The sequence below is a fragment of the Camelus dromedarius genome, chromosome 11 (assembly GCF_036321535.1).
Source record: "Camelus dromedarius isolate mCamDro1 chromosome 11, mCamDro1.pat, whole genome shotgun sequence".
NCBI lineage: Eukaryota > Metazoa > Chordata > Mammalia > Artiodactyla > Camelidae > Camelus > Camelus dromedarius.
The window spans coordinates 2,682,842-2,708,445 of NC_087446.1; the positions used below are offsets into that span (position 1 = coordinate 2,682,842).

General features: G+C 57.0%; 1 long non-coding RNA gene across 6 annotated transcripts; it reads left to right on the forward strand.

Annotated features, from left to right (window-relative positions):
* The first annotated feature begins 14 nt into the window (after positions 1-14).
* LOC105091834 (uncharacterized) lies at positions 15-14,734 on the forward strand. 6 transcript variants are annotated; one of them, XR_010383079.1, is made up of 6 exons: positions 15-218; positions 2,361-2,461; positions 3,990-4,121; positions 11,128-11,998; positions 12,446-12,485; positions 13,225-14,734. It is a non-coding gene; the product is annotated as an uncharacterized LOC105091834 (long non-coding RNA). The 6 variants fall into 6 exon arrangements; XR_004140408.2 differs by having other exon boundaries at positions 11,128-11,293; positions 11,901-11,998; positions 12,446-14,734; XR_010383077.1 differs by having other exon boundaries at positions 12,446-14,734.
* Positions 14,735-25,604: the final 10,870 nt, after the last annotated feature.

Here is a 25,604-nt window from a genome sequence, read left to right on the forward strand (position 1 = left end):
TGACGTCACTGAAGGGCGCCTTCGGGGCGTTTCCGCGGAGAGGGTACCGCGGCTGTGGTCTCGTCCGGCTGACTTGCTCGGCCCGGACTCTTGCCCAGGTGTCTCTTACTGGGCGAAGCAGAACAGTGGCCCTGTCCAAGGGCAGGGCGACGCGGAAACCGAAAGCTCCCACTGCGGGTGGTGGTCGAGGCCGTGTCGCCCGCACTTGGGAGGGACCGGTAAGTACCAAGTGGCCGACTTACAGAGCCGCGGGGTGACAGCCTAACGAAGTGGCCGGGGCAGGGAGGGTGGGGCTAGGCCCGGCTGCGGCTGAGGAAGCGCTGCGCCTGGAGCGAGAGAAATTCCGCTGCCTGGGCCCTGGCTATCGCCGCTTGAAACGTGAAGGTAAAATACACCCAGGATTTAAAAAATTTAGTACAAAAGAAGGAATGAAAATGTTAATCTTTATGGTGGTTACATATTGAAGTGACAATATATTGTGTATGTTGTATTCAGTCAAATGTATTGCTTAAAGTTATTTTCATATTCTTTCTTTTTTTTGAATGTGACTACCAGAAAATTTGAAATTACGTACGTGGTTTGCATTGTATTTCTATCGGCCGTAGACCAAAACTGAGGGTCGGGGACTGGCATTTCAGACTGGAGCTGCAGCATGGCTTTTGGGGGCTCCTGGACACACCTCTGCTGGTTCTTGACTGTATTCTCTGATTACAGATTTTCCATGCCCTCAGCGCTGGGGACCTTGGGGATTCTCTCCAGCTCGGTCCCACTTATCACAAGGATCAGTGAGTGCAGTGACAGCAGGACTAAGAGGATAGAGTTTACAAAGGAACAAATGACAGCAGTTCGTGACTGACTGGATGTAACTGTAACATTTTAGATTTGGTTGCTCCTCATTACTGACCTCATGCTTTCTCATCTACTGTCTCTTAGGGGAAGGAGTAAGAGGGAGACCAAGACTGACTTGACGGCTTCAAGACTGTCTCAGCAAAGGATAACTCCCACCGCTGACAGAAACATCAAAGCAAGCAGTGAGCCTGTTTGGAACCAAGTTTAGGATTGGTTTATGATACGTTGGGTTTGAAGTCAGATGTGAGGCATCAGCCAGGCACTAGGTTAGAGGACATATTAGTCCCCAGATGAGGAGACAGGGTCAGACAGGGGAGGACAGGCCTGAGTGAAATCCCAGAACCAGTGGTCAGGCATAGGTCAGCAGTATGAGCAACATAATCAAAAAACAGTCAAGATAGAATCTCCAGAAAACGCCAGGGGCATGGTAGGGGTGGACGTGAAGGATTCTCTGGTGGAAGGCCGGGCGTGACACCCGGGGTGCGGCAGAGGGAGGCTAGGAGTGGGACTGCGCGGGAACCAGACGACAGATGTGGGAAAACAGGGAAAAATGTGCAGAGCCTTCATTCATCTGTGCGACAAAGAACGATTGAGCAGGGGGAAGGTATAGCTCAGTGGTAGTGCACATGCCTAGCATGCACAGGGTCCTGGGTTCAATCCCCAGTACCTCCATTAAAAAAAAAAAAAAAAAGGCTTACCTTCTCTAAGATTTAGGTGAATATAAAATTACAACCAAGGACGTACCATTTCACACTTAACAGGCTGGCATAGTATCTCACAATCTTGTCAGTGCCAAGTTGACGAGGATGTGGATTCATGAGCAGTGCAGAGTGCTGGTTCACTGCTGATGGGGCATAAATTCATTCAGTAACTTTGGGAGGCCGTAAGCAATTTCTAGTAGTCGCAGGTACGTACATTCTACAGCCCAGCGATCCCACTCCTTTGTGTACCCTCTAGCGACTTGCCTGTGCACAGAGACAGGAACGTTCATTAGAAACGTGGCTCCTGGGGAAGGCTGATCGATCACACTTAGTGTTCCCGAGAATGCTTTATGGTAGTAAACATGAATAAGTTGCACATGTCAACAAATGGATTTCACAAGCAATTTTGAGTGAAAAAAAGTTGACTATGAATGCACATGGTATGATACCACGTAATTCCCTTTTTTTAAGTAAAAATACGGAAAGCTAAATTAAGGAATGTGGTTGCCTCTGTGTGCTGCTGAGAACGTTGAGGAATTCAGAGAAGATTCAGTTGTATTATGCTTCATTTCTTGAGGCAGATGGAGTGCATTCAGGTGTTTGTTTTATTCTTTATGGCGTTCTGCATGTGTAAATTGTTTTGTGATACGTTAAAATATAATTATGGAGCTCCTACCCTGTCATGCACTGAGCTGCTGTAACTTTTCTAGTTGGAAAAGGCAACTGTAAATGATGCGACAGTGAATGAATAGCCCTCACTGAGGCTCGGGGAGGCAGGTCGACTGATACGACTTGGGGCTGCTGTTTCAGGTGGAGGAGCTGCGACAGGACAATGCAAGGAGCCGTTCCAGGTAGAGGAAGCATCATCGCTGAAGCAAGGAGACAAGAGAGGACTGGACGCTGCGTAACAGGTGGTGATCTAGGATGGCTCCATCTGTGATGCAAGTTGGGTCCCTGGGAAACAGGTGGTGAGATGGATATTTGCATGAAGGTGGCTCAGTGGGGAGAAGCTGAGCTGAGGGGCTGCCATGGAGCATCAGGCCAACCCAGGAGGGCCCCGGAAGTGTCTTGAATTGAGATGAGCAGGTAGAGCGTCTGTACGGCTGCACAGACCAGTCATCGAATGTGGGCTGCCCCTGGGAAGAGGAGGAAGTGCCCTTCTGCTGAGCGCAGTTCCTAAGGAGGGACTTACTGCTGAACCAGCAGCAGCCGATACTCCCCGCCCTGAGGGAAATGAGAGCCTCGGTCTTCCAGGGGGAGTCTGGGCAGCAGAGGGCAGCGTCTGCCGCTGCCCGCCCTGTGCACCACTCAGGTCCACTGGCTCCACGTAAGTTGGCCATCTAGCAACATCTCCAGGACTCCGGTTAGTCCCTTTACTGGGGAGACTTTCAAGAGGATCCTGGAGCCACGACAGTGACCCGTGCTGTCCCTCCACCATTACCTGTTGTAGACTCCCTCCCCCACCCCCACCCCAGTAGCACCTCTGCTGGTCTAGGTTTCTTAACCTATTGGATGACCCAGTCTCTCATCCAAGAGGCCTCACAGCCACTGGTCTCGTCAGAGAGGCCTCACGCCCTTCTCAGGTCATGGCCGCTGGACTTGCCCATATTCCATCAAACCCAGTGGTTCGTGTAGATGCCAGAAGCGTTCTCTGCCCCCACCGTGCGGTAGCATCCTTGCCTCCTCCAGTGTCAGAAGACCCCTTTCCTTGCCTGCTGCCTCCTCTTGGCACAAGGAGCCCAAAGCGAGTAGGCAGCAGCCGTAACTTTTAAGCTCAGTGAGACTTCCCGCGTCTTTTTCTGGAAGTGCTCCCGTGCTGGGATTGGGAACCTCCAGGAGAGGCCAGAACGGGGAGGACAGGAAAGACGGATGCCCCTGAGAGTGATGAGAGTCAGGGCCTCCTGCTCCCCCCGGCTCCCACAGCCCTGTCCTCACTGAGAGGATCACAGCACTGTGCAGGCTGGACGCTGCGTCCTGAAGGCCGTGCTCCGTCCTTGCAGGTCGCGGGCTCCGAGCGGAAAGCCTGTTTCCTTGCTCTGTCAGGCCACAGCCTCAGGGTGGAGCAGGATATGTTGTAGGACCAGTGGGTCCAGTGGCCATGGGCACAGCACCACCACCTCCTTGGCTGTAGAGTGGGTTCCCTGAGCCGGTGCCAGGCCTTGCAGGGCCTCCTGTAGGTGGATCAGACACTCAGGCCCACACACAGAATACGTGTGCTCAAATCAAACACAAACAGAGGCCAAACTGGAAAATTCCCTGAGCAGACAAAACCAGTTTAGTCATACAAGCAAAGCTTAATTCAGCTTATTTTCCAAGACAAGTGACGCTAACGTGACCTGGGTCACTTCTTGCTTATTTGTCTGAAAATCATAAGCGAAACTTAAGTTGTTCCCCAAAGTTGATATGAGGTGACCACTGACCAGTTCTCTTTTATTTAAGGAAATTGTAGCCTGTCACTGTGGAGCGCACTCACTCACTGCCTTCAGACCATGTGGGCGGCTTCGTAACGTCCCTCTGAGCCTCGCTCCACATCTTGGTTTGGGTGAGCCTGGTTTGCAAACTATCCTTCTGGTGAGTGCTCGATAAACTTACTACTTCCTACTTCAGTGATTTCGTTGGTTTTACTTGTTTTTTTCCCTGAGCTTTTGACGTGTCAGTGAATCGCTGGCGCCTGTCACTTCCACTCACATCCCTCATGACCACCCCAGTCAAGAGATGCTGGGAAGCGGAGGTTTTGACTGGGTGTCCACCCTTCCACCTAAAACTCCCAGGCTTTGTTGTTGGAGAGTGGTTGGGTAGGATCCTGGTGGCCAGAGAGGATGCCCAGGGCAAGGGGGGCCCTGAGTGCCACCTGAAATTCAGAATGCAGAGCTTCCCTGCCCAGCTCCCAATCCCCCTCTCCCCGCCCACCCGACACCGCGCCGCACACGGACCTCATCCTAAGGCAGTGTCTCCTGTCCCAAACTCTCCGGGGGTCCCCCATCAGCCGTGGCTCCTGAGCTTGCTGCCAAAGATCTGTGTGTGTGAGCCCACTCGCCTTCTACCCCTCCACTCAGTAGCTGAACTTTCTGGCCAAACCAACTGTCAGTGTGGGAAAAGCGCGCACTGCTTGTCTGTAGAGGAGACAGGAGTCTGAGTGAAAACAAGAGCACTGACAGGAGGAGGAAGGAGGCACATGCGCCCCGCCCCCGTGCACTGCGTCTTCCCCTCCGTGACTCAGCTCCTTCAGCCTCTCCCTGCCCTTCACCGGCACAGACGGCCACGCCTGCGTGGAGGGCCCGCCCCCGTGGCCTGCGCCCCCACGTGAAGGGGGGGGAGTAATAGTTGCCTTCCTTTCCCACATTTCCCAGTGCTGCTGTGGCAAGTTGCCCCGGGCTAAGTGCCCGTAAACAGCACAAGCTACTCTCAGCCCCGGAGTTCAGAAGTGCAAAGTGTGGGCAGGGCTGCCTTCTTCTGGGGGCTCCAAGGGAGACTGCTTTCTCCCTTGTGGCCCCGTCCTCCATCCTGAGAGCGGGCCCCTCCAACCTCTGCCTCCGTCGTCACGCCGTCTTCTCTCACCAACGGCTCCCAGGCACTCTCACAAGGACGTGCCCGGGGAGCCCGGGCTGATCTCCCCATCAGGGCCCTTAACCGAATCACACCTGCAAGCACCCTTTTGCCATATACAGTAATGCTCACAGTTTCCAGGGAGCAATGTGCAGATCTTGGGGGGTCGTTATTCAGCCGACCACAATAATTCATGACCTATAGCAAGGGTCCCCACCTTCCCACCATGAGAGACAGGGCCTCTCCCTCCCGCCCCCTCCCCTAACTCAGTTCAGCTGCTTTCAGAGTTGAGGGTCTGCACCTAGCGACATCCCAGTCCTAGTACAACTAAATTCTCCACAAGTTGGGATGTTGGAAGTTGCAGAAAAGACAAAATCCAGTCCAGATCAGCTCACACTCTAAAGGGAGTGTCTTGGCTTGCGTACTTGGCCATGTCCTGAGGGGACTGTGTGTTTGGAGAAGGCGCATGACCATTGAGGTCACCAGGTGCCTCTGCCGGCCCGCTTGGGTCACGTGCCTCCCCTGAACCAGTCACTGTGGCCTGGCGATACCACACCGGCGTGGTCAGTGAGTGTGCCTCTGTGTAGCTGCCATGGGAGTGGACCCTTCCCAGTTTGGTGGCCGCTCCCCAACCAGGGAGGGCTGGCACGGACACTGGGGAGGACCTCAGTATCTCCTGCACCGGCACCAGCCCCTGAGGCAGGGGCCATGCTGACAAAGCGATTGATTTGACCCCTAAAAATGCCACCTTGTTTGTGAATGTTTTTGTAATTGGACAGAATATATGCCGCGTATGGCGTACAGTGTACGCCAGTGCCAACATGTGGAAATCTGAGAAATGAGGAAGTAGAAGGCCCCAGGAGGAAGCAGTCTGATTTTTTTTTGATGAAGTATATATTTTAAATGTTTGAGTAAATACATCAAAGGGCACAAAGAGGAAATACAAGTGGCAGATGGTCAAATGAAAATGGGACTTTTTAATTTAAAAAAATTTAAAAAATGAAAAAGTAAATGAAATACCACTTGCCAGTGGGCCGGCGAAGATGGAAAAGGGTGATGCTGGTAACGGTGTAGGAGCGGGTCACAGCGGCAGCGGGGTGTCAGCGGCATCCCGCTGCTGAGGATGAGCCCAGAGCCCTGGGCGCACGCGCACACCTGGACACTGCGGCCGCCCTCCTGGGAGCTCGTCCTGAGGAGGTGGTTGGGCAGATGGCTGAAGGTACGTGCTCTCTGTCAACTACTGAAAACAGTCGAAAGTTGGAAACAATCTAAGCGTCCCACTACAGACGAGATGGGTTAAATGAATTGCGCGGCCACCACTGTGCCACAGCGCAGCCATTAAAAATGATGATTTCCACCTCTGTTTTTTTAACAGGGTTGCTCACAGTTTATTGTTAAGTGGACAAGGCAGGTTACACTCTTGTTGGAAAAAGTTTAACATGTACAGACAAAAGAAAATTCTTGAATGTCATTGGTTCAGTTAAGATGTCTCTAGACGAAGAAAACATAATCTAGCTGATTTAAACGCTAAAGGGGATTTATTGGTTCGGCAACTAGAAAGTCCAGGTGCGAGAAAGGCTTTTGACACAATCCAATCCGGGCTGCAGGTCCGTTTCTCAGCGGTGGTCTGGATTCTGCCCCTCTTTGTGGGCAGACTTGGTCTTCAGACTGGCTTCCCTCGTAGTCACAGCATGGCTGCCAGCAACCACCAGGACTACGGGCTTCCTTAGTCACAGCCAGGGGAGTGAGAGTTCTGCCTCCCAGAGCTTCACTCCAGTGAGGCCACCCCTGAACCAGCCACAGTAGCCAGGAGGGTGCCCCGCACTGCTCAGTTTAGACTTCAGATACTTGCTGTCCCTGAGGCAATTGCTTTGTAAAGGATCATAGCCTTACTCTGGCTGAGGCCAGTTGGGGCCCATCCCTGGAGCAAAGCAGGGGGTCAGCCCCTCCCAGACCCCATCGCCACTACAAAATGGGGTGTGAATTGGATGGATGACCACATGACAGCCACCACAGGAAGGCGTCAAAGTGCTTACAGTGGTCCCCGGGGGGCAGAGGGACAACAGGAAGTCACTGGCTTGGGCAGGGCTGGGCAGGATAAGGGCTGGACCTGGGGTGGAGGAGGGGCGCACCAGGGGACAGCCCCAGGGCCAGCCTCTGTGTAGGAATCCTCAGTCCCTTCCCAGAGCCAGCTGAGTTCTTCCCAGCTGTGCTTCCTCCTTCACACGTGGCCCCCTGGTCTCCTGGCCCCCAGCCCACCTCAACCTTCACGACTCCAGATCCTTCCCAGACACCAGGAAGCAAGAAGGCTCTGCTCGGAGGCTAATTCCCTTGATGCAGCATTTTCCAGCCATCTCTAGGTGGCGCAGAGTGAAGCAAGATTTGGGCCACGGGCAGCCAGGAATCAGCCACAGGCAGCAGAATTATCAAGCACGGGAGGCTGCTTGGAATGGTGCCTGGTCAGGAGGAATGCATCCGGGTTTGAAGTGAGATGCCTGGACAGAGTTCTAGGAGCCTCGTGGGAGCCAGGCCCTGGGTGCCCTTCCCAAACCCTCCAGGGCTTCCCAGGTCCAGCAGCCTGCTGTGCGCCCCTGGCAGAGGGGAGCCCCAGCCTTGAACATCAGGCAGTGTGTAGACAGTGGTGGCCAGCAGGACATACGTCCAGGCCAGCAAAGGCGAGCAGAGAGGGGTCTCTGGCAGGGGTCCACGATGCCAGGCGCCTTCCCAACTGATGGGCCTGGCAGCACCAGCTGGGCCCCCCGAAGTCACCTGTGGTGCCTCCTCTGTGCCCCTCTTGGCTAGAATCTGTGAGTCCCTGCGGCAGGCTGTGTCTGCATGCCCGCTCCCACTCCTGCCCCATCACTCTGGCTGTGGGGGTCTCAGGGGCTCCCCCAACTAGGACCCCTGTCCCAGAGGGGCTGCGTCAGGCCTGGGACCCCCTCATCCCTCCCTGGCCCTTCACCCCAGCCCTTCACCCCAGCCCTGCTGCCGGGTCCGTCTTGGCCACGGGATCTGCTCAGAGGGAGAGCTCTTGCTCTGCAGCTGGGCCACGTGGCTTATAAATGTCAGTGTCGAGTCCAGGAGAAGGGGCACTGCTTGGGCAGGCCCTGTGCAGGACATGGCTTGGTAGGACATGGGAGGGAGGGAAGGAAGGGGGAAGATGCCTGAGCAAGCCCCAGCGCCCTCTGGCCTCACGTTCCCCATCTGTAAAACAGTGTCGTAAAGTACCTCACGGGGTTCTCCTTCAGCTCAAAGGAGAGGGGAGGGAGAGGGCAGGGGCAGAGAGGAAGGAAGTAGGGAGACTGAAGCCCCAGGTGAGCTGCTGAAGGGCTGCCTGGTGGGTCACTCCTGGGAGCTGTTAAAGCCCGGCTGTGGCCCCACGTCCCAGCACTGCCACTCTGGGGCTCCCAGCCAAGGCCGGGCACTGAGCACCTGTCGAGCCTGGCCGAGTGTGGGCCCTGCCTGCTTCCCTGTTTCCTCATTTCCTCGGTCACTCCTGTTAGCCGCTGACCCCAGACGCTCCTCCACGGCTGCCCGCCTCGGCCACACCCAGCGTCCACCAGGCCAGGCGTCCTGCCCAGGGCCCGGCGGGGCTGTGGGAGCCGAGACGGGCCTGAGTCATCGCACTCACAGGCCACCCAGGGCGGCACGGAGGAGGAACCGATGGATTCGGAATTGGGAAGAGAGACTGGGTGTGTTTCCCCTGCCGTGGGACTGTCTGAGCTCCTTCACAGTAACCACCCACAGAGGCAGTGCCCGCCACCTGGAGTCCTGCCCCCGAGGCCCCCGCACCCTGCCACACTGGACGCCCGGGACCCACGTCCCACGAAAGCTCCCCAGCGCCCCTCTCCCTTTCTCTCCTGTGCACCCGAGTCACAGGCACCACACCATGTGCAGCCAGAGAGCTGGCGGGGGGTCAGGTGGCCCCAGCTGCATGTGATCCAGATGCATCCCAGCCCCTCCCCCAGCCTCACCTTCCCCGCTGTGAACTGGGGGTGATGACCACAGCGTTCTTCTAAAGCTCAGAGGGGACAGTACGTGGGAAATTGCCTTGATGAGATGCCGGCGTCACACCAGGGATTTTGATCAGTTTGGGGGTGAAGGCAGGCCTGCCGCGGGATGGGACCTCCAGCACTCGGGAGTCCTCTGTGAATAGCTGAGAAATCAGTTTACGTGACCCTGAAGCCCATCCCACTTCACCACAGCACACTGACTTTCCTCTCAGGCTCCGACCAGGCCTGCAAGCTCCCGGGGAATTCCTGCCCCCGCTGTGTGGGTGGGGAGCCCGGGGTGGGGAATCAGCTGGCCCTGACTTGCAGGCTGTTTGCCCCCATGGGGGAGGTGGCAGCATCCTTTAAATGTCTTCCTGTGGATCTGAATTCACGCTGTGACTCATGGTCATGCCAGCTTCCACCTGTTTCTTTCTTGAAAGAGGAATAGAGTGAGGAAAGGGTGAATTTTTTTCCTGCAGGAGTTTAAGCAGGAGACAGAGCAAGCTCTGTGCACCTGGAACTCAGGCCTTTCCTACCCACTGCTTCCCGAGAGGTCGGAGCACAGAGTGTGGGAGGCCCTGGGCCGAGTGCCAAGGGCCAGGAAGTGCCCAGGAGACTCAGAGTGTCAGAACCCCCGGGGGCTCCTTACAGTCCTCACTTCTGCTCCCCCACTTTGTGGTTGGGCAAGTCGAGGCCCCAAAACTAGCAGTAAATCTAAGGCTGAGACAGACTCAGTCCCAGCACCCCTGACTCCCCAGCTGGCGTTGTCTCTGCTGCCCCTCCACTCTTAACAGGACGCAGCCCCTAGAGGGGAGGACAGAGGATGGGGCGGGGCGGGGCTGGAAAGGTGATGAGAATGGCCCAAGGTCACCTGGCCAGCCAGCCGAGCAGTCTGGACCAGAGGAAGTCCCTCAGCACGTAGCCAGGGGTCTCTGCCCAGGCCAGCTGCTGTGGGTCCAAGAGGCCAGAGTCGGAGTGGACAGAAAGGCAGAGACCAGCTCCCGGCAGCAGCAGCCTGTACCAGGCCCTGCCCAGCCGTCTACGCGTCAGCTGGCCTCTAGGGCAGGGCAGTGAGCAGGTGGCCCCCAGGCCAGGTGTAGAGCGGGTTCAGGGCCCAGGTGGGGCAGAGGGAGGCAGGACCCCACCTCATCTCACTGAGCAGTGCGAGGACACCCTGTGCCCAGATGGCATGGGGAGCGTGTGGGAAGCGCAGAATCTCACCTCCACCCCACAGAATCAGGATCCCTGGGGTCTGCGCCTCCCCTGGCCCCAAAGGCTCTCACCCTTGGCCTGCAGACAAGCAGGAGGCAAAGCTGAGTGTGTTCCCATCCTCACGGCCCTCCCACCAGTGGAGGAACGTCGCGTGTGGAATTTTCCACAACCCTGCACCGCCTGTCCTGGGGGAGGCTGTGGGGGATTTGCCGCCCTCAGCTCACGAGCAGCTGCTAATTGGTGCTGCGTGTTCTATTTCTGCTCCGGGCCTAAATGAGGTCACCCAACCGGTGCCGCCTGAGGTGTGTCCAGCTGGAGAGCTGGTGGCCCAGGGGCCCCGCCGCCCGGCTGCACGCTTGGGGAAGGCTGGGGAAGCTGGGTCGGGACAGCCAGGGGTGGCCGCCCACCCGAAATGGGAAGATTTGCCAGGACGTGGGGCTTCAAGTGCCGAGACCAGGACATCCTAGGCAGGCCAGGAGGGGTGGACGCTGCTGGTGTGCCCACTGTGGAGCGAGTCCCCGGCTGAGTTGGTCAGTGGCTGCCCTGCAGGGAGAAAGACTAGGACCCTTCCGGCGGTCACAGAAGCCGGCTCCCCACTGCCTCAGAGCACCCCGCCCGGGCGGCAGCGCAGCGGCAGACCCAGGGCGGGCGCTCGGCTCAGGCTGCGGGGCCGCCAGGACCACCCAAGTGTCATGGCAGCAGGAATACCCAGAGGTCGCTCCTGAGCATTTCTCCCAGAGCTGCCTTGGGCTCCTTCCCCAAAGCCAGTCTCCAAAAGACACGGCCAGAACCCCCGGGTGATCACCGATCACCTGCTGTGTCCCCAGCACCAGGCCCGAGACTCCGAACCTCCTCTTCCCGTCGGAACTGACACTGGGAGCCCTTACGATGTGCCACGTGCGCTGTGTCTGTGATACTATCTGACCCTCACGGCATCCCAGGAGGTCACCTTTAGTATCTGCATTTACAGACGAAGAAACCAAAGCACTGACAGTACGTGATGTGTCCAAGGCGGTGGTTCTCAGTGGGGTGACATTTGGCAATGTCTAGACATTTGTGGTTGTCATAGCCCACCCAGGGGCCCCTCCTGACCTCTGGCGGGCAGAAGGCACTGCTGGACGTCCTCCAGTGCCCGGGGCAACTCTGCCCCAGGGAGTGGTCCTCCCCAAATGTCCTTAGTGCTAAGGTGCAGAAACCCTGGTCCAAGGTCTGCAGCTCCTCCCGGGCTGAGTGCAGGCTTGAGCCCTGAGCTCTCAGCCACGTTGCTCTGTAATCACCAGCCGGGTTGCACTTGTGTGGCAGCTGAGGCTCGGGCGGCTGAGGGCAAAGGCTCAGAGCTGGCACCGCCCCTGTGGGCGCCCTCAGCCCTGCCTCCCCCCAACCCCAGCTGGGCCGTGTCGGTTTCGCTCACGGCCCCTCCTCCGCCACCCTGCCCTTAGCTGTGGTGGGCTACCAGGAGAGTCGTCGCCCAGCAAGGGTTCTCCCGAGCGAAAGAGGCACCTGCTGCATTGAGGCAGTACGGTGAGTATGATCTAGGATTGCCCCCGATCACAAGGACGTGGGGCCCCTGCTCCCGGCCCCTCTCTCTCTCCCTGAGCAGATTCACTCCCATCTGTTCACCAAGGAGTCTGGACATGACGTGGCCTCCAGCCCAGACCCACGGCACAACTGCATGCGACATCCCACGGACATCACCAGGTCCAAACTGCTCCTCGCATGTGCTCCCACCCATGTGACAGGCACCCATCCACCCAGACACAGGGTGGCGTCAACCCAGATTCTCTGGTCTCCATCCCGCCCACATCCTGTCAATCACTGTGCTGGTCATTTCTGCCTTTTACCGCCCTGGCCTGAATTCATCTGTCTGCACCTCTGGTGCCACAGCCACTCTGGGGACACCCTGCTGTCCTGCTGGGCGGCTGCTGTAGGAGTCATTGTGGTCAAATACGCATAATACAAAGTTTGCCATTTTAACCAGTGAAAAGTGTACAATTCAGTGGCATTTAGGACATTCACGATGCTGGGCAACTAGTCCCAGAGTATTTCAGTCACCCCCGAAGGAAAGCTTGTACCCATCAGCAGTACCTCCCCCCCTCCCCTCCCCCCAGCCCCTGTCAACTGCTAATCTACTTTCTGTTCCTACAGATTTGCCCTTTCTGGACATTTCGTACCAGTGGCTCGCACAGTAGGTGGTCCTTGGTGCCTGGCTCCTTTCACTTAGCATCATGTTTTCAAAGTCCATCCATGTTGTGTTGGTGCTTCGTTCCTTTTTACGGCTGAACAATGTTCCATGGTGTGGATGTGCCACACTGTGTTTGTCACTTATCTGTGGACATGCGTTTGGGTCATTTGCACCTTTTGGCTATTGTGATTAGTGCTGCTGTGAACATGAGCGTACAAGTATCTGCTTGAGTCCCTGCTTTCACATAACTGCCAGATCATGCGGAAACTCTAACTTGCTGAGAAACTGCCAAACTGTCTTCAACGGTGGCTGCCCCATTTTACACTCTCACCAGCAACGTACAGGGCTCTGGTTTCTCCACACCCACGTCAACACTTGTTATTTTCCATTTTTTAATTTTTATTTATTTTTATTATTTTTTGGTGGGGGAGGTAATTAGGTTTTTATTTATTTTAATGGAGATCCTGGGGATTGAACCCAGGACCTCGTGCATGTTAAGCATGCACTGTACTGCTGAGCTACACCCCCCAGTTTTGATTTTTTTCAATTTTTAATTATAGCACCTAGCAGGTGTAACATGGTGTTTCACTGTGAGTTTGATTTACGTTTCCCTGAGGACTGATGATATTGAACATCTTTTCACCTGCTCATTGGCCATTTGTAAATCTTTTCTGAAGAAATATCAGTGTGGATTTGATGGTCACCTTGCCCGTGATTCCTTATGTGGTGGTGGTTGTTTCAGATCTCAGTCCTGCCATGATCACTGTGCTCTTGGGAAAGCCTTTCTACAGAGCCCAGCGTCAGACCCTGGAGCTGGAGCTTTCTGGGAACCTGACTCCACACAGCCCCCACACCTGTGCTGCTGCTCCCCCCGCCCAGTGGCAGACATCACCAATCAACTGTGGCCCCTGCACGCCCGGACATTTATTCACTGGGCCCAGCAGCTGGGCAATTGGATGGGTATCTGCCCTGGGGAGCTCATTACGAGGAGAAGAAGAAGAGATGAGTGGACCTAGGTTTTCAGGAGCTCAGGCAGAAGTCTACACTGGGGACAGGGCACCCCGGGGGGGTTCTGTTGTACCCAAGGGGGCACAGAGGCAGTGGTTGGGGTTTGGGGGGCTGGTAAATAGTACCCTGCGCACATTCTGAACCAAGTGAGACGAGACACAAAGACAAACAGATCAAATTGTCAGCTTTATTACTGATAAAGCCAGGCTGACCCACAATGAGATATCCTGCACACCCAGTAGAACGGCTATAACCGAAAACACAGGTGATGACAGATGTTGACAAAGATGTGCAGAAATGGGAATCCTCAAGCCCTGCTGGCGAAGACAAGATGGGACAGCCGCTGTGGAAAACAATCCAGTGGCTCCTCAGTTAAGCACAGAGTTACCACGTGACCCACCAGTTCCACGTCTAAGGGCACATCCTAGAGAACTGAGAACACATTCCCGTAAAAACTTGTCCACAAACGTTCATAGCGCCACAATTCATGCCATGAAAGAGTGGAAACAAGCAAAGGCCCATCAACTGATGAATACATGAAGCGTGGTCTGTCCATTCTCGTCATATAAAGAGAATGGAGACCCAGCGCCTGCTACAACACGATGACTTGTGACAACATTACGCAAGACGAAAGAAGCCCGTCACAAAAGGCCGCATGTTATGTGATTCCACTTACATGAAAGGTTCAGGACAGGCAAATTCATAGAGACAGGAAGTAGATTAGTAGCCGGGCAAGGCTGAGGGGAGGGAAGGCAAGGAAGTTAACTGTTAAGGGGTATGAGGTGTGGACAAAGAGTGTCACTTGCCATCTCAGTGCACAAAGGATGCTGCGGCCATCAAGCCCTCAGCCGCTGCAGCCACCCCGGCTGTGCACCCCGAGGGGATTCAGGACAGAGGAAAACAGGACACTGGCCCTAGAGAGTTAAGACACACATCAAAGGAATGATTCCATTAAGCCCAGATGCCGGCACCTTCCCGTATGTAGAGAAGTGCTAAGTTCATTAACTTGAGATGTCTGGTTTTCTCTAACTGGCAGTAATCTTTTGATGTTTGACTACCTGATTGTTCGTTTTGACTTTGTTTTGTTTTTTGTTGGGGTTTTGTTTGTTTGTTTTGCCAAACTTCCTGTATCTCCTGGCTCCTCCCTTGCCTGTTTGGGACAGTCCCACAGAGCTCTGTGAGAGGCTGTCTCCCGGCCTTAAGTCCTCAGCAAGTCCGCTGAATAAAGCATAATTTTCAGCTTTTAGGTTGTGCATTTTTTCCAGTTGACAGATTTCTTTATGGGTGATGAAAATGTCCTAGAACCGATTATGATAAATATACTAATAAACAGTGAGCTGTATACTTTGAAGGAGTGAATTGTATGGTGTGTGAACTATATCTCAGTGAAGCTACCACTGAGAAAGCAAAGCTTGGCCCTTGGCTGTGACCTACATATGTGGCCTGGCCCAGCCACCCTGGCCAGGACTTTCTCTGGTCCCCTGTGACCCCAGTTACTTAGCTTAACCCAGACTCTCCCCTGCAATCCTCCCCACCCCCCTGGAGCCATGGCTCCCATGTGCTTTCTGCCTGCTCCTACTTCTGGAGTGACCTTTGCACCCTGGATTTTGAGCCTGGGCCTCTGTGCCTGTCGCCAAGGCTCTGTGTGGCTCTGGCTCCCGTCTAAAACCATTTCCATATAGTACCTTCCTGCCCATTATATTCTCCTTGCCTCTCTAAAAAGTTTTCCTTCATAGTTTTGTCTCTGTGCTGTTTGGGGCATGTCGAATGAAAAAAAAAAGTACAACCCTCAAGCTGAGAGTTACGGTTTATTTGGCAGACTTCCTGAGCCCGGGAGGCGGCCTCCCAGGGAGCGCTGAGGGACTGCGCTGCAGAGGCGGGGAGGAGCCAGGATACACAGGAGCTCTTACAACAAAGACCAGGTAGTCAGAACATCAGAAGATTACTGTTAATTAAAGAAAACCTCTCTCAAACTTCTCAAGTTAAGGAATTTAGCCCTTTTCTTTGTATGGGAAGGTGCAAAAGTCTGGGCTCATTGAAAGCATTCCTTTGATCTGCACCTGAGCTCCCCAGGGCCAGCGTCCTGCTCACACGTCGGGGCGGTGGGAGCGGCTGATGACTGATGGCCACAGCTTCTTGTGCACTGACGTGGCTGCAGTAGCTCACACTCACAGGCATGTGTACCTACTCACTGCTGCTCTGTCTTCCTCAGTCTCTATCACGGAATAATGACTTTTTAAATCTAGCTTAACTTCTGTGGTTTCAAGTTAGGTGTCACAAACGGGCTGGTCTCTGAATGCTTCTGGCCAGGCTTTGTTGTCCTGCCAAACATTTTATATTTTGGATTGGAATTAGTGGCCAATCTTAAAATCACAAGGTTTCACACCCACACACTCACAAAATGTGGGCTCCTGGCTTCTCTTGAAAGCCCCAACAATCTGACAACAAGGATCCGTTCCCTACTTGGAGCTGAGGGGCCCTGACTCCTGACAAGCAAGGGCTGTCTGGCCGGCCCAGCCCCCACCACGCCCTAACATCTGCCCCAGTCAGTGCTTCTACGTACAACCCCTGACTTAAACTCCACTTTGTTTCAAATCGAAACTGTTCCATTGACTTTCCTGTGCTTACATTTCATTCACTCATTCACTCATTCAGCAATCATTTATTGAATACCTACACTTGGCCAGGCTCTGTACTGGCACCAGGAACACAAAATTGAAAAAGACAAGGCCCCGGGCCTCCGGGGCCTCCCGGTCTGTGTCACCTAGGCCTCTTCGCAGCCTCGCCGCCTGCCTTTCACTCCAGCAGCTGCAGCACCACAGGTGCAGGTCTAACAACCTTCCTGCCAGGCTCAGCCACACTGGGTGCCGCCTCTCTGCCCCAGGCTTCTCTCACACCAGGCACGTGACGTCCACAAGAGAAAAGGCCGGACCCTTGCAAGAGCAGAGCCAAGTGCAAGGACGCACACACCCTGGGCTCGGGGGGAGCCTGAGGATGGACGTGGGGCGGGCTGACCCCGGGGCCCCACTGACAGGGCTGCTGGCCAGCGGGATGGAGCCCGGCCGCAGGAAGGGCTGGCCGGCGCCACTGCCCCCAGGCCCCTGCTCCTGCCCCCAGGATCGCTCCCCCAGATAAACCGCCTGCTGGGCAGCCGTGTTCTCTGTGCTGGTTTGCGCAGTGTGCCTGAGACGCAGCCCGGCAGAAAGGCGGCACGGGCAGACACGCAGGGGGCTGACATGTCGGCAGGAGCACTTGAGGTGTGACGCCAGCGGGCAGCAAACAGTGGGGCGGGCCCGGGAGACGTCGCCCAGCTGCTGTTCTTCCAGCAGGACTGCAGACCACAGAGCAGGCGGCCGGGGCCCCAGGGCAGGGGAGGGTGTCCATCTCCCCAGCTTCACCCTTTATACATCTTTTGTTTCCAGAGCAGCCTCTGCCAGCCATATACCTTTGAGATTCGTGTTTTAATCTACCCAAGACTCTTTGCGTAACCATGGCAGACCAGCCCATAATCTCACATACATGTGATCACTGGGGGTCCAGCACGAAGCCTTGCCTTGTGGAGCCCGCATCCCAGCGTGGAGGATGGGCCTCAAGTGAACAACAGAGAAACACCTATGGCCTCAGCAAGTGTTGACAGATGTTCAGGAAAAACAAAGAGGGGCAGGGGTGAGCTCAATCAAGGAGGCGGCAGGTGGGAGTCTCTCACTGGACATGTAAGTAGGCCGGAGGGAAGGAAGATGGGAGCCCTGCAACCAGCTGAGGGTCCAGGGTCCAGGGTCAGGATGTTGCCAAGCCAAACTTGGGTCTGCTAGCCCGCACCCAGTATAGCAGTGTACTGAGCCCGGGTTGTGGGGAAGGCACGCGCAGCGTTTGTTGCAAGTGCCAAGCAAGGAGCCCAGGCCGCTGGTGCTCAGTAGATCCAGACTCCCCGAAGGCTTCCGGGGAAAGGATTTTAGAGACGGGGAGGCCGGGATTGGGTTGGGGGGGAGGTGCGGGGTGTGTGACCAGCTTGTGGACACTGTTCTGATCGGTGGGTGGTGAGGTCATGGGGAGTCAACATCATCAAGCTTCTGGTTCCAATGGGTCTGGGGTCTCCGGGCTTGTGGGCAGCACAGTTAACTTCCTCCCCCTGGTGGGGGTTTCAGCCTCTGCAAAACAGCTTGAAGGACAGGGCTCAGAATATGACCTATAACCTCTGAAGAGGAGCTAAAGGTCCTTGACTTTGCTTTATGACTAAACTTTTTCTTTTTTACTTGACCATTCTCCTTTCTTTTTGCATTTTCTTTTTTTAAGTGGAGGTGATTGAACCCAGGACCTCGTGCATGCTAAGCACTGGCTCTACCACTGAGCTACACCCAACCCCCTGCATCTTCTCACTTCTCTGATTAAATGTCCTCTTTGGAACGTGGGGAAGCCTAGGAGACTAAAGTTTTCTACAAACAAGAGGCAGGCGGAGGGCACGGTGGAGGTGGGGAGAGGGGGGGAGTCTGTTCCAGGAAGGCCCAGAGGGTCCTGCTCGGTTACTAGGACAGAGTCGCAGGCAAAGACCCTGAGGTGGGATCATGCTTGGAGGTTCAAGAAGCAAGAGACCAGTTGCCTAGAAAGCTGAGCCAGGAGCAGAGAGGAGGCCCAGGCCACGCCCAGAGGGCTCTGATGGGTGCAGGGGAGGAATCTGGAAGGAATCTGGATTTCCATTTGAAAAGGACCCCTCTGGCCACCGAGTGAAAGCTGGGAGCTCAGCGTGTTGGAGGAGTTCTGCAGGACGCCCTCCGCTCCCGGGTGTGTTTATATCCCCCCCCCCCGCCCCCCCAGTTCTAGGTGCGCTTGTTAATCTCGCTCCTGAAGCCACAGCAGTTTCCTGTAAGGAGTTCTGGAGGTAAGATGCAAGACTTGTACATTTCCCTAAGGCTGGCCTGTCTGCCCAGCTCCCTTGTCACCTTCCCGCTGGCAACCCAGGCAAGCAAAGGACCCGCGTAGGGACCTAAACACAGCTCCTGCGGCCCTGGGACATTAGGGCATCTCAGAAAGGGTTTAACGGGTTCTTGTTTATCTTTTTGTTTGGTTGTTTGAGGAGTTTTTGGATGTTTTTAAAACAGAAACAATGTTAAAGTCACTCTCTGTTGCTGATGTGGGGGTCTGCCTCTGGAAACAGAAAGCCTGTGTGTTTTAGCTCAGATAATGCGGGGCTCAAATACCAGCTCCAGCAGCAGGCGGTCCCTGAGCCTCCAGTCCCTCAGCTGTAAAGTGGAGCCCACTGGTCTTATCTCCAAGGGGTGCTGGGAGGGGTCTGACTGACACAGAGCAGGCTGTCACTTCAAGGTGGGCACTGCTGCCACCGCAGCAAATTGTGAAACGCATTCTTCTATGAGGACTTTCATCATTGACCCTGGGCGCCTCCGGCCCTCTCAGCCTTCCAGCGCTCCCCTGGTTCCCCTTCCAGACCTCAACTCCACGCCCTCTCCCAGGGGGCCTTGTGGACCCTGTGGACCAGGGGGGATTCTCTGCTAGGTGCTCTCAGGGCCAAAGCTGGCCGTCCCTCCTGGTGCTGACCGCAGGCCCTCATGAAACATGCGTTCCTGTGATGATTCGATTATCCAGGCCCACAGGGAGCTACATGCAGGCACCTTGTCCAGCTCTGACCCCGCACATGTCAGGCCTGCACACAGTAGGGCTCAGTGAGCATGGGTCAGAGGAATGGCGACTTCCTGGGCTTCTTCAGAGGTCGCTGCCCCTCTCTGGCCTCAGCTTCTCCATCTGTAAAGGGGGTGGGGCGAGCTGGTCCAGGTTCCCTGATCTGAGCCCCACGCCCCAAGTTCACAATTGGTGCCCTTCTCCCCTCTGGTCTTCAGGCCTGCTACACAAACGTGCGTGTGAGGTGCAGCTCCCAGCTCACCCTGTATTCTCTTTGGTGTCCCTCCGGCCTGTGTCCTCCGGCCAGCCAGCACCGCCCAGCAATCTTTTCACCCTGGTGTGTCTTGCTTCCACAGTAGCTGATCTCAGTAATTGCCTAAGATGGGCTTGTAATTTATATTGTTTCCATTGATTTTTCTTCTTCCTCCTTTGTTTTTTGTGTATGGGGTTTTTTTTGTTTTGGTTTGGTTTGGTTTGGTTTTATTTTTGGACTCAATAGTCGCTTCCTTGTTTCTTTCAAAACTTCTGGACTGAACCCAGATTGTGTTTGTTTATTCCTCATCTTTAAGATCGTTTTTCCTCCAGGTGGTGTTTGCGTTTTCCTGGGTCCGTCTGAAGCAGGCTTTCTCTTCCTCCTTGGGGTGCACAGGCTCCAAACGCCGCCCCGTGCCCAGCCTCCTGTCCCCAGAGCCACCTGTCTCCTGTCCCTGGTTAATGGAACTTAAGTGCTGCCCTCCCCCACCATGGCTGACTCAGATCACCTGTCTCCCAAGCCTTTGTAATTGCTTCTATTTTTTCTAAACCTTGAATATAAAAAGGCAAATACACATGCGTGCCGAGCGAGCTACCCAGCCCCCTCATCAGCCTGAAAATCCCAGTTGACGGCTCTCCTGTGTTATCATCGCCCCGGCTGTGTGCCCTGCAGCCCTGGGCACCAGGTCAGGCTCCCCACCCCCACATCCCACTCCACACAGCCAAAGGCCACTCAGCAGCATGTGGGGTCATAGATGTCACCATCTATGGCAGCCTCTGGGGTACTCCTCCCCCAAGCCCCCAAGGCTGGACACTGTGGTAGCCCCCACCCTGGAAGGAGTCAAGGCCAAGCTGCATCAAGCAGCAGTGGACTCCACTCCAGGCCTGAGGGAGGGGAGGCCTGCATGCAGATGCCCCTCAGCCTTCCCCGCCCCTGCCTTGGGTGTCCCCTGCCTCTAAGGACCCCAGCAGCTACACACGCTCCTCCAGCTGCAGAGATAGGGAGGGGAAGGCTCCCTCCACCCTGAGCAGGCCCAGAATTCACCCTACAGGAGCCGGCCTTTTTCTCAGGATGGTCTGCTGCCGAGCAAACTATACCCAGGCAGGCTGGGCCTCGGGGCCTCCTAACTGCTCCCCGTGGGGAGATGAAACCTGGAATGTTGCCGACAGGATGGCTGGGGGTGGCAGGGGTGGTGAGGCAGCCTTCGAAGTCTCACAGCCCCGCGTGTCATTCCCCATTCCAGCCCTTGCCACTGGGTTAGGCCCAGGCCCTAACCTCGCGGGGGCTGTCTCCTCTCCTGCAGAGCAGTGTCACCTTGAAGATTAAGTAAGCTGTTGCTAAATACAATGCCAGGCATCCTGTCAGCACCCAATCCAGGCAGGTCCCCCAAGTAGGCCTGGGGAGCCCATGGGGTCCAGACTGAACCCCATCTGGCCTTCAGTGTCCCCCCAGGGTGCACTGCTCTGCATAGTACCCAGGTGTGCAGGCATCTCTGATCCCTGGCCACCTGCGGCCTTATTCTCCACCAGCCCCACCTGACTGGCCCTTCCAGCTCAGATCTGCTCTCTGGCCACCACCCCAAGAGCCACCCTCCCCGCCAGCCCAGGCTTGCGGCTCTCCCAGGTGGGCAGGTCTGAGTGAGGACCCACCAGAGCCAGTCAGGCAGGAGGGTCCTGTGTGCCCCCGCTGGAGTGCCCGGGGCTGTCCCTGCTGGGGCCTAGGAGGCGGCTCCTGTGTGTCTCTCCTGGCCCCACATCTCAGACTCTCCCACCATCTAGTTACCTTTCTGTAGGCCTCAAGCAGGCCAGCTTAGTTTTGTGGGCCTCCAGTCTTTCCTGGTCTAAAATGGGGCAGAAGACTCTCATTTCCGGAGGTTGTTCTCTGCGTCACATAAGCAACGTAGGGGAGGGCGTTTTGTAACTTACTGGCTTACTCTCCCCAGGGCACTTCTTCCAGGCGGTCAGCCCTGACGGACAGCAGGTGGCAGCTCCTCCTCCTGCACGGAGGGCGGGGGGCGGTGTGGCGGGCAGGGGCAGCCAGTGTGCGGCTGGTGCAGGTGTCCTCCCTCCCCAACCCAGCAGCATTCTCATGTCAGGTCGGGCGCTGACTGCTCGGTGAGGAAGTCAGGGAAGATAAGCAGGTGGCTGTCACAGTAAACACGGCCAGGGGCTCCGGGGACAGAGGCAAAGTAGGTCAGAGGCCACGGAAGGGATGGCACTAGAAGGAGCTGCCCGTGCCAGGTCCCCATTGGCGGCCAGCGCTCTGTGGCAGGAGGGGCCAGTGGGCACCTGGCATGGATGATGCAGTGGGCGGGATGCTTATGGGTGTGGGGTGGCAGTACTGGGTGCCTAGACAGTGTCTCAGCATCCCGGCCGCCCACGTGGGACGTCACCTGGGCAGCTCCAGTGCAGCCCAGGGGCGTGGGCCAAGGCTGGGCAAGCTGTTCGGCCTAGACAAGCTGGCCAGTTCGGGCTGCAGGGCAGTCGGGCCACCAGGCAGCAGCCCACGCCTGCCGACTGGACCCAGGACCCGGCAGGGGGCACGGCAGGGCCTGGCCTATTTATCGGGGCTCTGGGCTGCTGAGCTGAGCCCACGCTGTCTGGCCTAGCTGCCTGCCAGGGCACATCTAAGCCCCAGTGAGGAACGGGCCAGCTGTGCACACACGAGGTTAGCGACAGGCTGGGGCCCCAGCATTGTCATTCTGCAGAGCTGCAGGCTGAAGGGAGGCCCCATGCGGGTGAAGCCCCAGGGAGTCAACCGCCCAGGGATCCACCTGCCTTAAAGAAGGCGGGGGAGGGGGCTTCCCAGGCAGACAGGCGGGAAGAACATTTGGCCCGAGCCCAGCACAGGAAAGGGAGAGGCCAGGTGCCTGCGAGACCAGCAAGGGAGCTGAGAGTGCATTCTGAACGCAGAAGGTCGAGGCACCCCTGCCTTTGGAAGTAATCGTTGGCTGCTCTGACTGCCTTCACAGCCAGCTCCCCACTGGGACCTGGCACACAGCAGGGGCCCAGCGGCTGCTCCGGGGCAAAGCTGCCTCTTTCCTTCCATGTCCCCAGAGCTGTGCTCAGAGGCATGGGCCCCCAGCCCTCACTGGGCCCGACCCCCTGCCCAACCCTCTCTGAACTTCTGATTTCAGTACCTTCCCTCCACCCTAGTTTAAGCTTGGGGCCTTGCATTGGCCAGGTCCCTCCCCAGCCAACACCAGGATGACAGCCCCCTGGGGTGGAAGGCCACTGTAGCAGTTTGCCAGGGCTGTAAACTGCCACGGGCCAGGTGGCTTAAACAAGAGAGGTTTGCCTTCTCAGTTCCGGTTCAGAGGCTGCACGTCCAAGACCAAGGTGCCCAAAGCGTGCGCTTCCTCTGAGGCCTCTCTCCCGGGCTTGCAGACAGCCACCCTCCTGCTGCCTCTCCCTACGTCTGACTCTCTGTGCACGGCACCCTGGTCTCTCCGAGCGTCCAAACTTCCTCCTCTAGTCAGACTTCCCGTCACACTGGGCTGGCGTCTACCCATAAGGCCTCATTTTATGTTAATCACCTCTAGAAAGACTCTCTCCAAACACACTCACCTTCTAAGCTACTGGAGATTAGGAATTCAACATGTGATTGAGGAGGGCTGGTCACAGTTTGGCTCATAACAGCCACCATGAGCCCCTGGCCCATGGACTTCCAGTCTACTGAGTAAAGAGAGGCAGGGGTTCCTCGGGGCTCCTCAGTGTTTTGTAGCTGAAGCTGTGGTCTCCCCAGCAGAGCTCCTTGAGGGCGGGGGGGGGGGGGTCTGAGTCCTCTCTGCCCCGCCCTCCCCCCACTACAGGATTGTATGACCTGATGCGTGCTATTAAAGGATCCTGGGTGAATAACCAGGAGGATGGGAGCCCAGCCCTGGGAGGCCACAGGAAGAGGCCCCCCGCAGGGTGGCTGGCATTCCTGCGTCCCTGCCCATCGGCCCTTTCCTGCCATCCCTTTTCGTGAGCCACAGTGGTGATACCAGCCACTGCCTGACCCTGGCGCAGGATTTCCAAAGAAGTTTCATGTCTACATTTTCTGAGCCTCAAAGCAGCAGCCGTGGGAGGGAGGAGGCAGGGCAGGCCTTTCTGCCATTGGCCACACTGCGCTTGGAGATCAGGTATGGCTTGCTCAAGGGAGGTGGGGCTAGAGAACTCACACCCCACCTTCTGCCCTGTCCTTACTGCTGACTCCCTGTACCTGGCCTGAACAGAGGCTGGTCACCCTGGGAGGAGTGAATCACGGGGAACTGGTGGGATAAAACCTGTATGTGTGGCTCCCCAGTGCCAGACACAGGCAGCAAGGCCTCGGGCCCACCCTCCCTCCATCTGCAGGGAAGGCTGGTGCAGGAGGAGGAGAGAGGAAGCAAGGCTGAGGAGGGCGGGCTGAGGTGAGAGGGCGCAGGTGGCTAGGGCCCCCAGAGCTGGACCTCTGTCACTTCTGGGCCCCGAGCCTCCACGCGAGCTAGTCAGCATCTCTGAGCGGCAGTTTCTTGATAACGTGGGTCAAATGCACTTGTGGGACTTACTACGCGTCCAACTGTTTTCAGTACTGGGACTCTGGGGACAGACAAGTCCATGTGCTCGTGGAGCTGAGGGGGTGAATGTGCTCTGGGAGTGGGGCTGGAGCCCTGCTGGGGTGGGTGCTCCACTTAGCTGCATGGTCAGGGAAGGCCCCCTGTGGAGAGGGGTCAGGTGAGCTGGCAGGGTCATAAGGAAAAGAACCTGGGGGCCCTGGGGTGATGCCTCTCAGCAAAGTGCTCAGAATGGCAGCCCCCTCTCCTTGGGCCTGCTCAGGAGGAGAGGGGAGGACTCAGCTGCCAGTCCAGCTTTCTCCCAGGCCCCTAAGAGGAGGAACTCCTCCTCCAGAAAGCCTTCCCTGCCTGCCAGCCTGCAGGCCCCCTACCCGCTGGTGGTTCCGAGGCAACTAACATCCAGCATCCTCCCCTTGCAGCGGGCTGACCATGCCCACCTGGGGCCGTGGGACACCCTGAGCTGCTCTCTGCAGCCCCCAGCCCAGACACCTACTCCAGCAGACAGTGAAGGCTGGCTGGACCCTGGCAGGCCTCCAAGCAGTGCCTCTGCTCCTGTGACCAGGATACACCTCCTCAGGGGATCTATCCTCAGACTCACGTGCAGACACAGCGGGATCCTCTGACCCACACTGCCAGTGTCTGAATGCTTATTGCTAAATCCCAGTGCCTAAATCCCTTATTGCTAAATCCCAGTGCCTAAAACTGTCCCCTTAGGAAGTGGGGGTGCAGCAGCGTCTGCCTCAGCGCCTAGTCGTGAGGATGGGCCTATAAGCAGAGATGGTGCGCAGTTCCCTGCAGGGTCCAGTAGGGTCTACGCCGTGGGTACCCGCGGGGCCTTCCAGGTTTATTTATTTCCAAGAGAAGGATAGGGCCAGACGGCCCAGAAGACAGGAGATCCAAGATGCGACTTGATGCCCAAAGTCACACCACCCATGCCGGCCCAGCGGGGATCAGCATGGGTCACCTCGGGCCCGCCGTAAGGCTAGGTCCTCCGCCCTGGGCCCACCGCCTCCCGCCGCGTCTACACGACCGCCCAGGCAGCATTTCTGCTCCACTGGAGGGACTCCGCCTGTCACGACGGCCTGCCAGGGAGGTGTTACTGAGCTCCACGCCCCCGGCGACTGCAGCCCAGACACTATACTGGCCGCGAGGGGAAGCCGCCTCCTCCTGGGCCTGAGCTGAACCTTGCGGACACGCCGGGCGAGCTCACCCGGTCGACGCAGCCCCAACGCCAGCCCAGCCTCCGCCCTCGCCCCCTCCTCGCTCCCCTCCCCCACCTCCCGTCCTCTTGCTCAGTACCCCCCACCCCTCTCCTCCTCGACCCCTTACTGTCCCACCCCACCACGTTCCTTCCAAGGCCCCGGCCGGCCCCCTCCCCTTTACCGTGCCCCTCCCCCTCCCCTCCTCCTCCAGCCCCTCTCCCGGTCCCCCGCCCGGTCCTCCCACCGCAGCCCTTCCTCGTCCCCGCCCGGCCCCCTCCCAAGCCAGGATCCCCCCTCGTCCCCTTGGCCCAGCACCCCCTCCCCTGCTCCGCCCCCTCCCCTCCCCCGCCCGGTCCCCCGCGGCCCCTCCTCGGTCCCCGCGGCCGCTCTGCGTACGGGGTGACGCAGCGCCGCCCGCCCGCGCGCCCCGCCCGCCCCGCGCCGCCGCCGCCGCCGCCGCGACCCGGCCGGGCTCCAGGGGCCGCTAACGG